General features: G+C 46.4%; 1 pseudogene; it reads right to left on the reverse strand.

Moving 5' to 3' along the window:
* Positions 1-10025: 10025 nt before the first annotated feature.
* LOC6899711 (guanine nucleotide-binding protein subunit beta-1-like) lies at positions 10026-11370 on the reverse strand (annotated as a pseudogene).
* Between the last annotated feature and the right edge of the window lie 3727 nt (positions 11371-15097).

Below are 15097 nucleotides of genomic sequence, written 5' to 3' on the forward strand. Positions count from 1 at the left end.
GCGATGGGAGTGGTGATCATTCGATGTGTCGCTTCCTGTGCTGAAGCGCCGGCTTGGTGCGGCTTTCTTGCGGGTTCCGAGGTGTTCCAGTGGGGCTTGCGGTATTGGGCCCGATTCGTCCCGCTTTCATTTTGTTGTGCCGTTGGCCGCGTGTATCTGGGTGGTTGTCAAGGGGGGATGAGGATCGCTGGTACGTTTCGTTCCTGGATGCTCTCGAACTCTGTGGCCAACATCGTTAATTGCGTCAGACTTCTCAGTTCGTGTCTTCGCACGTACAGCTGGTACGCCGGGAGGGTGTTGTCATAGATCCGGCTAAGTTCTTTGGCTTCGTCGTACCCGGCGTGGTGCATGAGCAACCGGAGCTCGATGACGAAGTCCTTGAACGGTTCGCCCACCGCTTGTTTGCGGTCCCTGATCTGGTCTTCCAATTGCTCGAAGTACCGGGGAGGCAGGAAAAAGGCTAGGAATTCCTGGCGGAAATCGGCCCATGAGGCGCTCTGGAGTCGGCTGGTGCGGAACCAACGATTGGCTCGGTCGGTGAGGAGCTCTGCCATGGCTCGCGGCACGTAGTTCATGTCTACCCCGTACGAGAGGGCACGCTCTTCCAGTAGTTCGACGAACGACAGTGGGTCGTCCTGCCCGTCGAACTGAATTACCCACTTTCGGATCCGTTCCGCCATCTGCGCGGCGTGACTGTAGTAGTGGCCGTCTGTGGGGCCATTTCCTCCTGCTGTCGGCAAGATACTTCTCATGGGCGAAGGCCTTGGCTCCGGGGGCGGGGGCTTCGGTAGATCTTCGGCGGTTATCGATGTCGGCGAGGTGCTGGCTTTGAGTTTGGGGTCCGTCTTCGGCTTCTCTGTTGGTGCTGAGGTGTCGGGCAGGGGCGATCTGGCTCGTCCTGGCGATCTGGCGTACTGCCGCTCGAGCTCCGCCAAGCTGACCCAGGCATCGTGTTCGAGGGGCCCGGCGACTAGTTCGGCGAACCTCCTCCGCAAATCTTCCACGTTCCCCTCGCGGCTGAATCCGAATTCCTCCGCGAAGGACTCCAGCTCCTCTCGGCGACGTTTGTATATCCAGCCGGTACTCACCCCTGGGTTGGCGACGAATTCTCCAGGGTAATACCCGCTGGCCTGTTCCTCTATGTGGGATTCCATCGCTCCGATCGTTACTTGAGTTGGCTGTTTCGCTGGGCTTGCGCTTTTCCTTCACTAGGGCACTGTGTCGAGCTTCGCGGCTGACGCTTCGAATTTCTTCTCGGGGTGACGGCACTGTTCGCGTTTCTCTGTCGCTGTGTCGCGTTTTCGTCTGCTCGTTGCGCAACTCTTGCCGTTGATATTGCGCGAGGTCGGGGTTTTCTTCGGGTTGTTCTCTCGTGTTCTTGCTCTAGCGGCCGTGGGGTTTTATTCCACAAGCCCTCGCTGACGTTCCCTTGGGTCCCTGCTCGGGCGCCACTTGTGATGGACCTATTTCAGGCTGAGGTAAGCTCAGTCACGTCCAGGGGTCTGTTCACAAGAAATTTGTAGAAATGTATTGGAACCTTAAGGGCGTCGTCAGAGGGCGGCCTGTCATAGAGAGGTGGATCGGTGCTTGGGCGGGCGTTGCTAGCGTCGTGTATATGAAACGACCGTGTGGACTCGGGGCGGGGCGACGTCGGTGCCTCGGCTGATTGGGGTGAACTTACGCAATCGGGTGGTTTTACTTTGCAAATTTGACACTTTATTGTATTTCTTAGCGGTTTAAATGACTTATTTTTAATTGGGCGCCGATGTCTTCTGGTGGGTTCCGGGTACCGCGTCTGTACTCCGGACTGGGTCTCTGCGTAAGTTTTGGTACAACGACCGTACTGTGAGCCGGATCTCTGCGTAAGTTGCTTTCTGGTTTTCAGTCGGCGTTTATTTATACGCCAATGGGCGCTGTGTGAGCGGGTTCAGAAGTGCACTTTCGCGTCAGGGTGCACTTCGCCATTCTGGCGATCGCGGGTTGACCTAGTTCTGTCCCTTCGTGTTTTTGGCGAGCTGGCGGGTTTGCCGTTGGGTGCTTGTCGTGGGCTTCCGCGGTGTCATCGTTTTGTAGTTGATGAACCCGGAATACTGCGCCTGGCCAGTTGCTTGGTCGGGAGTGGTGGAAGTCCGCGTGACCTGGTGTGTTTGGTCAGCGTTATGAAGACGTCAATCGGCGGCTATGTGTGGAGGTTGGTGTTCGTGTAGTAAATCATTTTACGTTGGGCGAGGTGTTGTAATTTAGTAGCCGGGTTTTTATTGGGCGTTGGGAGAGGCGTTGTAGCGAACCCTTTTGGGTTCGTTACAAGTATCATAATTAATTTTTTTTTTTATAATATTTTTTTTTTTTAATATATAATTTATAAAATAATAATAATATTACAGTTTGCTGTTACTATATATTTTTAATGAAAAACAGATCTGTTGAATCAAAAGTACATTTTATTTACCAAATATTTTTTAGATATGTTTCAACTTTGACCTAACTTTATCACAAAACAAATGAGTATTTTCTAGTATGTTGATGGTGATGCTGAGTTGTAAATTTGAATTGGCGCCCACAAAATTCGTTCCATTTTCAGAATATGTTGTGATGGACGTATTTCAGGCTGTGGTAAGCTCAGTCCCGTCCAGGGGTCAATCCACAAGAAATTTGTAGAAATTGGATGGAAGGCGTCGAGGGGCGGCCTATCGTAGAGGGGCGGATCGGGCTAGAATGGGCGTCCCTCGTCGTGCATACGAAACGGCTGCGTGGACTCGGGGCGGGGTGGCGTCGGTGCCTCGACCGATTGGAGTGAACTTACGCAATCGGGTGTTTTACTTTGATAATTTGACACTTTATTGTACTTATTAGTAGTTTAAATGAACTTATTTTACTTCGTCGCCGATGTCTTCTCGTGAGTTCCGGGTACCGCGTCTGTACTCCGGACCGGGTCTCTGCCCGGAAGACCGCACTCGGCCGATGGCTTGGCCTGGAGTGGGGGAAGTTCGCGTGACCTGATGTTTTGGTCATCGTTATGGAGTTGGCACGTGTTGATCGGTGTGGTGTGTGTGGGGGTGTGGTGCGATGCTCTCATTATAAGTCGGAGGACGGATTGTATCGAAACCTTTTAGGTTCGTTACAATGTATATGTAGGTAAGCACATTCCCCGCGCCGTGCTGTAAGTGCTGCTAATAGGCTATAGGTCCGTAAGGTTTTTCCGTTCCGAAAATTTCCCAGTTAGTTACCCATCCAACCGCACTTGTCTACGCGATAGTTGTTATTTTTTTTGATTATTAAGCGTTGAATCCGTACATTGCATATATCATATCTTAACAACACAGGTAAATAATATTGAGGAGACCACACCTATTGCTTAATGCAAGAGGACTTATAAAAGGTATAATATTGGGAGGGAAACTTAGAGTTGACCTATTATGGTGGCAAAACCCAATTTCTTCAATCGCCTCAAAGGACTGGCAGGTACTAAACGTCTCGCGAGCATACTTAGGCGCCTAATCAGCCTGTCACTGTATCTGCTGATGTGCCTTCAAATCTGTTCCTCCACTGTATGCAGACTTAGATCCCGATATAGGGTGGAGCCCCGCACGTACCAGGTACAGTTCGTTATTTGCCCCATGGCGCAATTCTACAGGATCTGTATCCGTTTATAGTTAGATTTTGCAGCAATTCCCCAAATCTACACACCGTAGAGCCAGATCGGGGCTACACAGTGTACATAAACTGCTCTTTTGGCTCTCAGTGACATGGTGCTTCTTCCGTTAATCAGCCACCGCAGTTGCTACATTCAAGTGTGGACAAAAGTAAGACGCTATTTTGCTTGCTCTGGTTGATCCAAAGTTACGCCTTCAAACTTTATGGGTGGGGTGTGGTCTATGAGCGCTTTCAGGGTGAAGCATAGATTGGTGGTCTTCAGTGGATTTTAACTTCCATCTTTTGCACCAAGCTGCCAAGGAGTGGAGGTACTCCTGGAGTCCATCTACTGCCTCAAAGCGCCACTTGGAGCTGTAAAGCAGTGCTATATCGTCCGCGTAAGTAGCAAAAAGAGCCTTACGGAGAACCTCCATATGGTACTCGCTTGGAGAGGGTAGATCTGCAGTATAAATAGAGTAGAGCAGTGGGCCAAGGACGCTGCCCTGTGAAACTCCAGCTCTCATTTGGCGAGGGGCTGAATAGGTGTTCCTGAACCTGACCATAAACTGCCGTCCTTCCAAGTATGATCGTAGGACTCCGTAGTGTGGTGTGCAGACTCTGTTAATGACAGGAGCCTTCTTTCTCGGTAGGGACTTGATGACTTCAACAATCTCCTTAAAACTGGCTGGTTTAATGGGTTTCCATGGTCCCGCGGAGTTGCCTTTAAGGGCACCAATTAAATCCACTCTAGCAGTTAAGCTGTCGCAGGTTGCTACCTCTGCTGCTGACCGCTGCAGGTACTGGCACTGGCACTGGCTGGCGCTGTTTTATTCTATAAAGTACATCGGTCATAACCTAGCACAATGTTGCCAAATAAACTTACCGCAGTATGTCCTCCAGCTCTAACCTCTCGACAGCAAAGTGAAGCTTAAAACTATTGCGGCACCTCGTGGTAGGCGAAAAATATGCCCGTTCATTCGTGGCTGGAAATTCACCTTCTGTCGATATACATTAAATACTAGATCTAATACTAGCTCGCCTATCGCGGTCAACTATCGACCGTCGACAATGGGTAAGGCCATTTGTAGAGGTGCTTGCAAACTGTTGTCGGTTGTCTCTTAAGAGACTTAGTGGTCTTCCAAAGCGAATATCCAGCATCCACGGTGTAATCCATGGAAGCAAGCTTTTGTTCAAAGAGATCTTCGAAGTCTCCTTTTTTGTGATAAATGCTCTCTGGCCTCTCGTGTAATGGATGCGAAGGCGTTTCGGCAGCTGCAGCCATGTATATACTCTCTGTGAGGTTTTCTACAGCCATCTTGATATCTTCGTCAGAGTTTAGCTTGACGTTCAGTTGAATCGACCTTTCCAAATGTTGCTTAAAGGCGAGCAGATCAGTGTGCCTGGCTAGACCAGGGCTTGGATTTTCTATAATGGCCTCAATGTTGATGACTAGGGCCAGATGATCGGAGTCCAGATCCCAGCTCTGACTTATTATTGTTCGATAATCCGGAATAGCATGAATACCACTGCGAAGTCTATTCAGGACGGCGTGTGATTGAGTACATATGGGTACCTGGTTGGTGATCTAGTTGCAAGGATCTCAGCGCCAGAGATGGCTTCCGCTAGCTCTCACCCCTAGGGGAATTATAAATGTCTCCCCACAGCCAATATCGGGCATTCCAGCCACCACCAACCAAATACCTTTGCCCGCAAGCACGGAGTGCATCGATGTAATGTATTTCCTCAATCCTGACTCTGGGTGGGCTGTAAATGGCGCAGAACTCCTATCGCCCAGTTCTGTGGCTACTTTTACTGCTGACATTTGCATTCTGCGTGTCTCAATGACCCTTTGAGGAAAATGACGAAGCGAGGTCCTCACAAAAACCGCCACTCCACCAACGCTATTATTATCCCGCGATGGCTTGAACGCTGGATAGAAGGCGCAGCCATGTATTTTTACAGCTACCCCTCTTTTGATTCTGATCTCCGTCAAAAGAAGAATGTCAACGCTGATGTTGTGCGCGAAGAGCGCGACTTCTTTTGCTTTCCCTGAAATGCCGTTAGAATTAGTCTGAAACGTTGTTCTGGGACTGAAGATTAGATCCAGCCCATTGCTTAATCGTGTCGGCCAATTCAAAAATATTTTTTTAAGTTTTTCAAGGCGTTGGCTTGAATGTTGAGCTGCTGCTGTTCTTGCTGCTGTTGCTGTAGCCACATGAGAAACTGCTGCTGCTGCTGTTGGAGCTGTTGTTGCCATTGCTGAAACTGTGCGTGCTGGTGTTGCAGCAGTGCCTGAACTTCATATGAATTCTGTTGCTGATTATTCAATCCTTGTTGCTGAGATATCTGATGACCTTGCAGACTATGAAAACGACGCTGTGCATCATTGCAAGGTATTGCATTTGAATTACCTTTTTCTGCGGTTGCATAGGAGGCTCCAGTATTATTTCTAGTTCCTACCAAATGTTGGTGCTGAACAATATGGCTGGTGTTGCTGTATTATTGGTCTATTAGCCCCCCTTTTGTGACTAGAGTGCAAGCTAGGAAACTATGCCGCTCTCCAGGAAGTGTGGTACAGTAAGCATATGCCACTTGATGATTTAAGGGGACATGACCCGTCCTGTTTGTGTTAATTGCCTTCTCTGCGGAACCCATTGATCGGCGTAGAAACTCCTGGTACCATTCTTTTCCATCCTTTGTAACTGGCCATATGGCTTCCAGAGCAGTGAATGCAAGTTGGCTCTGCGTCTAGGGAACGTGTGCATTGTAAGGTTTAGTAATTTTCACCACATCTGGCACAATCGGGATGTTGGCAGCAGTATTTAGCTGTATGGACGTAATCCTGGCATCAACAGCATTGTGCAATCTCTGTAGATTTTCTCATCTTTTCAATCATTATTTTTTGGCGGTCAAGACCCTTTGACTTGGTCAATTTCATTTATCAAAACAAAATATTAATTTTTCGTTCTTGTTAATCCTTGAGCTTGGATCACATCCAGGTCCTTCCACCCTTCGAAGCCCAACATTTTCAAATCGGCGGTAATATCATTGTTTAGGGTGTTATGATGTAGGTCTCGTACTAGAATTCTATGAGACTTTTCAGTCTGCATTTGGTATGTGTGAAATTCTATTCTTATGGCATCTAAACAATTCACAATTGCTTTATAGGTATCACTGTCTTTGGGGAGTATTCTGACCGTTTCCCCTTGGTTAGTTTTGACGACAGCGTTATTCAAATTTTCAACTACCCTTGAGATCAAATAGGCCATTTATGTTGCTTATATTGACAACTATTTGCGGTAGTTTTGAGGGCCCTTAAGCTGATTACCAGAGTTCGTTGATTTTCGCTGCAGACATTGGTCTGTATTAACTGCTTCATAAAGGTGTTTATTCCTTTGGCCATTTTCAGCGTCTGCATCTACATTCAGCCGAACTTCCTCACTATCACTTGGGATGTTCGTGTCAAGAATGACAAATCTGTTGTTCGGGTTTGCCTGTTTGCTTCTTGTGTGGGGCGCGCGCAGATCCCGGCCGCCGCTCCCTCGTTTCGAGTTTGAAGTGGCTGACAAAGCCTGATTGTTTTTCCTTTTGCCCGATCTCCGTTTTTGAGCATCCAGAACTCGTTCAGCAGTAGCGCTTATTGCTTTTGCCTCAGTGTCATCTTGCTTTATCGATATGGAGGGTTCTTGGCTGGCAGTGCTTAGTGAAGGGCTGATACTGCTTATTGTAGCAGTTGCCATGGTGTAGGTGGTGTTGCTGGTGGCACTAGTGAATGGTACAAACTATTTGTAATTTGTAAGAAGCAGAACTCCTGGAAACATATTTTCCGGACACAACCTGTTCAGGCCAGCAGCAAATATTTACCCAACACTGTGCCAACTCCGTGCGCTCCGGTCCCAACTCGTTCTGGCGCGCTCGGAGGGGCGCTCGGGAGATTTACAGTTCACGATCCACCAAGGCGCTCAAGCCATCATAGAGCATAGATCATAAGGCCAAGTTACGTTTCCACCCCGGATTCAAAGGCCGATCTACCGCGCGACCCCCGAACCAAATATACATCTACAAACGTATATATATCACGAAACACAGCGGATTTTCATTTCTTGCGACGGCTACTATGAGTTTCATTGGATCATCAACTTCGTCGTTGGAGAATTGAGCAGCGATCCGCCCTACTCCAAACACAATCCAACCAAGAAGGGATATCTGAAGAATTGGAAAATCAGGACCTTGCTTAGTTTGACCAACAGCTTATAATTCAAAGAACGATTCCAATTAGCATATCTATTCTTTGTGGCTTGTACAAATAAGGATCTACCAATGGTAGGTTCTCTGGGTTTCGCCAGTTAGCAACATTCACTGACTGGTCAGAGTGATAACCTGATATTGATTTCAGGATCCAAAAATTAAAGGAGCACTCACTACCATTTATTCGCTACTTCACTACTGTGTGTATTTTATCCTTTACTTTAGAATTAGATTCATCAATTCCAAACAAGTGAATACAGGACTCCTCTCTACGGATCAGTAAGCGATGAGCGAGGTCCTCGGTAATGAAATTTATTTGTGATCCAGAGTTGAGCAGAGCTCTTCCCAAAATGTGTTCACCGCTCATAGTTCGGAAGCTTACGACCGAGGTAGCCAGGATTACCTTGTCCAACGGTGTCACATGAAGAACATGTGACGATTTGATGGATGAGAAGTACTCTCTTGGGATGGTGGCAACGCGAGACTACTAGCCGACATTGTGTATCGATGCAATAATTTATGATGTGAGCGGTTGTACACTCGGCATATATTGGCTTTGCATTTTACAACAGCGTGGCCTTCACAGACAATTAATGCATAAGGATGCCGACTTGGCAAACGCAAATCTAAATGGTCTTCTGAATTGCAATAGCGACGAGATTGCTGAGTTCTACTGTTGGTGGAAGTAGAAGAACAAGTAAATGAACTGCGATTGTGGCTTGCTTGGCATGACTGTGTACTGCCTTGACTTAGTCGATTCTTTAGCAGACAGATGTTGGTATCGACGATTCAAGACATTCTCAAAGTCGGACCAAAGCCTCAACTTCTCATAAGTAAGCTGTTCATCTCACTTTTGTTTCATCACTGGGTTGACTCTGTTCAAAACGAGAAGAATGAGCATTGCTTTCGAAATTTTTGTATCGTCTCCGATCGACAGTAACGATCCGTAAGTCGACGAAACAGTATCAATTAGATTTCTTAGGAACAATGCGGACTGAGGCGATATTCTCGGCAGATTGAACAATGTGGAGATATTATTCTTGAAAATCAACTAATCGTTGTCAAATACTCGTTTTAGGCCGGCCATGGCCTTTTCATGGCCTTTTCATAATTTTGTTATGTTTTGTTTTATTGTTCCTAATGATTCCTCAGAGCGGCACGAAATCAAATGATTGAATTTTTTGATCACCGGTAAGGCTAATGAAATTTTTGAACTCCGAATGTTTACCACTAAATTTTGGTGATGTCAATTTGGGAAGTCTAGCACGAGTTTGGGCTGAAGAAGACACTGGCTTTGTATCGCTTGCTGCAGCAAAGGCGACGATAAGCGACATTATTTTTCCCTTGGTTACAATCGTCAGCTCTTTCAACTCGACTGCATATCAATGTTTAAACGAGGACTATATTCGAAAACGAATTGTTATATTGAATGTCGAGGCACGAGGTATCAATAGAAAGGGTAGTTGCAATTAACGCTCGAAAAAAATGTATACATATTATTAAACTCAAGTGCGGCAACGAAAATGTACCCAACAATTACAACGCAAGTAAACGGTGGAGAAGCGAAAGCGAAAAACCGAGAATTAAGATCAATAACTAATAATTGTGGCCATGGATGGAAGGTCACGCAACAGTAATTAATATATTTGTATGAGGAAAAATCCTTTACTTACAGATAAAAATAAGATATTTAAAAACTGGAAAACCTAATAATAAATGGGGAAAACAATTGAACAAAATGTTTGTGTATGATAGTATCTATATTTTCAAGCGCTGTTATTGCAAAATGTATGTTTTATTTTACTTTTCCGCCCATCACTTCCGCTATTCTATGTGTGCATATGTATGTATAAGATTTTGTTAAACATTTATGAATCTTTTATGTATTGTAGGATTTAAAGTGGTTTTTCAATTTATTGTTGTAGCTCATATGGCCATCATATTATATGTAAATAGTTGTTCACTAATACAATTTTATGTTATTTAAATCATTATTAATTTTTTTTATATAAATTAAGGACTTAAACATAATAAGAAAATTTTTATAAAGTGTTTTGTTTACTTGTTTCATTACTTGATTTTTAAAGCTTTTTACGCAATAATTTTAATATACCTTTAGTTTTTGCTGTGATTTTTATATTTTGTAAATGCTTTAACTTTATTTGACTTCGCTTCATCAGGATTTACTTTCTGAAGTTAGGTTCATACGTGTAAAATTGTATTTTGTTTGAAGTCATACATGCCTTCAATGATACTGTTTCAATGTGCAAACGACTAATGCGTCATTGTGTTGTACTCCTGGTCGTGCGCACTCGTCCACTCAACAAATAAGACATGAAGCAAGTTTTCTGTACGTACGTTTTAAATCGTAACTGTAACCTGAATTCTGACAAAATAACTTACTGATTGACTATCAGCGGCTATCATTAAATCCTGTTTTGAATTTACACTAATAATATTCTTGTATGCGTGTGTATGTCTATTTGCATGTTGCGTTTTGGTTTGTTGTATAATTTAAGTTAATAAGTATATAGCAATATAAATAATGTTGTATATAAAGTTCTTTGTTGTTGTGGTCTACATTCTAGTCAACGTCGCTGCTCCCACCTTTTCAAAACCTGCAGACACTCATTATAAATTAAGCACAGGGGGGTTACACCAAAGCATGTACATCAAATCACAATGTAGATGGTGTACCACTAGCCGTTGACTGCGCAACCGTTGACCCCACCCCACCCAATAATGAATTTTTAAATCCCGCTTAGTTCCATACACGCAAGAAGCAATCCCAGGATCCAGTTGCCACAGCCATACCATTCTCAGTGACTCCCAAACATGATACACGGTTATCGTGGCCGGCAAGAATACCAGACCTTTCAGCTTTCATCGTGTCCCACACATTGCAGTTGAAGTCGTCATATCCCGCCAATAACAGGCGACCGCTCTTTGAAAACGCCACAGAGGTTATGCCACAAATGATGTTATCATGAGAGTACATAGCAAGTTCCTGATCGGCGCGTATGTCAAATAGGCGACATGTTGCATCATCCGATCCTGTTGCAAACGCTTGTCCATTTGGGAAAAAGGTTACTGCATTGATATCAGATTCGTGACCTGGAAATGTTTGTTTACAAACACCCTCCCGAATATCCCATAGCTTAGCAGATGCATCGCATGCGCCAGAAACGAAGGTTTTACATTGCGGGGCTAATGAAAGAGCCATAACATCTCCTGTGTGGCCCAGGAAAAAGTAACTTGCAAGCCAGTCTCGATATCCCAAGGGCCACATGACATGTCACCTGAGCTGGTAACGATTTGATTGTCGTCCAGGAAGCGGCAGCATGACAGATAACGACCATGACCCGGAATCTCTCGGGACACACGGACATTACCCTCGCGCGTCTTTAAGTTGTAAATTGCAGTCATATACTTCAACGGCACTGCCTCCGGCCAGCGGTAAAAACGGTCAATCATTGTCAGACAATAGCTGAATCCGTCAACCAAGGGCATCACAACAATGTCTAGGTGAATGTGATAAAACCTTCCATCGGGGACGGTGGTCTTTTCCGGAATCAAAGCGTTCTGCTTATGGATGTTGACTCGTTGGCACGGAGGCAATTCGCATTGACGGCCAAACGTACTTTCGAGAAATTTGTTTCAAAGTTTACATACCACTTGGGTGATACAGTCCGTGTACGTTTGAAAACACATGGAATCGCAAAGATTGAGGAATATATGGTCAGCCGTTCCAGTTGCCATATCGCAATAGATGAGGTCCTCGTCAACTGGAATTGCTTGTAGGTTTAAAGACGTGTCTCGATTTAAAATGTCAGGCAATTCGATATCCGATGCCTGAGCAGTTTCAATAGCTCTAGTATCCAGAGTCGTCGGCATGGTTATGGCGTTAATCCTGAAGAGGTCATCGGCAACTACGTTTTCAGTGCCACTCACGTACACGATTGCAGTGGAGTGTTGGGATATGAACCCCAGCTGCCGTAGCTGTCCCTACGACGCTTTCTCTGGCTTCTTGTTGACGGCATATATCAGTGGCTTGTGATCAGTTTTGATCACAAAGATCCTAGCCTCCAACATATGCTAGAAGTAGTTCATAGTCTCGTAAATCGATAACAGCTCTCTATCGTATGTGCTATACCTCCTTTCAGTTGCACTGAGTTTTTTGGAGAAGAAACCGAGAGGATCCCAATTCCCTTTCGTGTTTTATTCAAGCACAGCTCCAACAGCCGTATCGGAGATTTCCCACGTGAGACATAGCTCTGCATTCAGACTGGGGTGAGCGAGGGTTGCGGTGTTACCTTTACTATTTTTGCACTTTTCGAATGCTTTAATCGAGCTTGGCGTCCACTGCACTGGCCGTTTGTCTTTTTCTTTATGTTACGTGTCAAGTCGTTGAGCGGCGCATGTATTTCTGATGCATGAGGTATACAGCGGTGGTAATAGTTAACTATACCAAGAAAGCGACCTAATTCGCAAATCTTTTGTGGCTGAGTGTACTCAGTAATTGACTTCACTCGATCCTCTGCAGGCTCATTTCCGTTGCCGTTGACTATGTAACTCAGGAATGTCACTTCAGGTTGTGCAAAACAGCACTTCTTCACGTTAATACAAGTCTATGCGCTTTTAAGATTTGCAACACATTATCAAGATGTTGTCTGTGCTCCTCCATTGAGTTGGACATTATGAGAATGTCATCAATGTAGCAAAACACGTATTCCACCGCTTGTAAAATCGGATCCATGAAACGCTGGATGTCCAAATGGCATTTTTACAAATTCAATTAGCCCAAACGGTGTGCATACTGCTGTCTTTTCGATATCCTCTTTGGCCATCGGTATCTGATAGTATGCTCGTTCGAGGTCGAGTGTAGTGAAAACGCTTTTGCCATCGCCGAGGACCCGTGCGATGCTTTCCTTCATGCCCTCAGCACTTTCCACGCTATCTTTTGCCACCTCCAGCAGAAGGTTGCCGTTAATGGTGTGGCGTTCCGTGGAGACACAGCTTCCCAGGTCCAAAAGCTGTTTGTCGTCTCGTCTGACCATTGACAGCAGCTCCCTTTACGACTTTCCGGAGGTCTGAACTATGACCGCGTCTGGGCGAGCACGGCGTGCTGCTCTCGGCCTCTTGGCCACCACGCTCCATCTGCTGACCGGGATTCTGGGGCTCTTGGGCTGCCTCATGGCGCTGGGCGTCGGCACGTCTCCTTGTGGCCGCAACGGGGCCTTCCTAAGGGTCCTCTTAGTTGCGATGGCTCCTTTTGGCTGCCTTGGGCGCGTAGTAGGGGTTCGCGGCTCCACCAATGGACCTTCTGCCACGGATGACAGAGTCTACGCCACAGTTCAGTTTGAGCCGCGGCATCTTTCCTCCAGACGATCGTTGTCTGCTGCTCCTTGTCTGCGATCCGAGTGCTCCGTGGGCATTTCGGGCACAGGCCTTGGGCATCGGAGCCTTCCTGTAAGACGCTTCTACCCGCTGCAGCTTCCTGGCTCGATTCGATTATGTTCGAGTGCAGCTACCTTATGCGCACGAACAATGCTCTGGTGGCCATGTTGATGTGGCGTGTATTTTTGTCCATCATCCTGGCTTAAACCTCGTCAAGGATTTTCCCCAGCTCCGAGAGGTTCTCGAGGCAGGTAGCCTCCTGGTGGGCCTTGCTCTTCTTGGGCGGCGTTAGCCTCTGTGAACTTCCCGGGCTGGCTGGGTCCCGGACCCTCTTGGGGCTCTCCCTAGAGTCGCGGTCCCGACTCTGGCCCGCTGCTGCTGGAGTTGGCTGGGTGCCGGCGATCGGGCGAGCATGCTACCCTTCCTGAAGGCCTGCTTTTCCTCCTGCTCCATTCCTATCGTTAAGAATTGAGATTTCGAGCTTGAATCTCCGTTGGCGTGCAACCCCAACACTCTCCAACACTCTGGCAGCTCTAAGACGTTCAGGGCTGTCTGTCATCACAGTCATTGCGGCAACTCTGCGCGATCACCTGTCTGGCTGCGCGATCAGATGCTATGTGTGATGTTCCGGACGAGACGAAAAAAAGAAGAAAGTTGAGTGAAAATTCCTTCCTTTTTTCCTCCACCAACAATGTGGAAAGTGGAATGCGCCAAAACGAGGGTTCACACCCTTCTCCCTTCTGTCTGGAGCGCACCGATTGTGCCCCTGCAACAGAGCAGGTGTCGGTGGTGCCTGTAATTATACGCGTCGGCAACCTACTCTCAACAACTTTTCTTTCGGATCACAAGCGCAGCACGGATGCCACAATCGGAAAACCTGGAGCCCGTGATACAAAACAACCGCACTTCAAAAAACGCTCAACACAGAGTTGTCGAGGGTGAAGTTATCGGTGTGTCGGTCATTGTTTTGATGCGTTTTATCGATATTTGGCGAAGAAAACTCCTGCGAGATTACAGATATGCTTGTGCCGTTGGTGAGACGTTGTTTCTTGATGTCAATAAGCAAATGGAACTGTGCTAGGAAGACAACGCCGATATTTGCGGTTTGTACATCAGCGATGACAAATGACCATTTAAATGAACGGTCCAGGACCAGGTCGAGTTCGAGCTCCTGAAATCCAAATGTTCTAATGGTAGTCTGGCTTGCGGCATACAATTTCAGTTTGTCATCGCTAAGTTTGCGTTGACTCATAGTGCAAAGTATAATTGACACCACCGATCCGGAATCGATGTGAAAAATCCGATTAGTTTTTTTATCATGGATGAGCAGTCAGTGATCGTGATTCATAAATAAATTGTCGCTGGTCGTTGAAATGCTACCCCCTACCAGCTGAGTCAGCGGTAGCAGATTTAATTTAACTGTTGATAAAATCGGTAGTCTGGCCGGCACTTACTTGCGCGATCACCAATAGTACTGTGGTAGTAACACAGGGATGCCTTGTTGGCATTATAATCTACGATCGTGCCATGGGCTTTTTGGGAATGATGTGTTGTAGCTTATCAAAGTTTTGCGTAATAATGTGCAACGCAGCAGCAACGTCTTCGGACTCTTGCTACTTACCGCATCGACGCACTGCTGAATTTGCTCACCGGAATTGGGTTGAGTCGACATAACACACATGGAGCCGATGGCGCTATTTTCGTTAATCTTGTCGGCAATCTTTGCCAGCTTGTCCAGATCATTCTCCTCGCAAACCGAAATGAGCGGAAAAATCGACGAAGGCAACTCCATTAGCAGGTGCTAAGCGACGTAAGTGAA

Source organism: Drosophila pseudoobscura, chromosome X (genome assembly GCF_009870125.1).
Source record: "Drosophila pseudoobscura strain MV-25-SWS-2005 chromosome X, UCI_Dpse_MV25, whole genome shotgun sequence".
Classification (NCBI taxonomy): Eukaryota; Metazoa; Arthropoda; class Insecta; order Diptera; family Drosophilidae; genus Drosophila; species Drosophila pseudoobscura.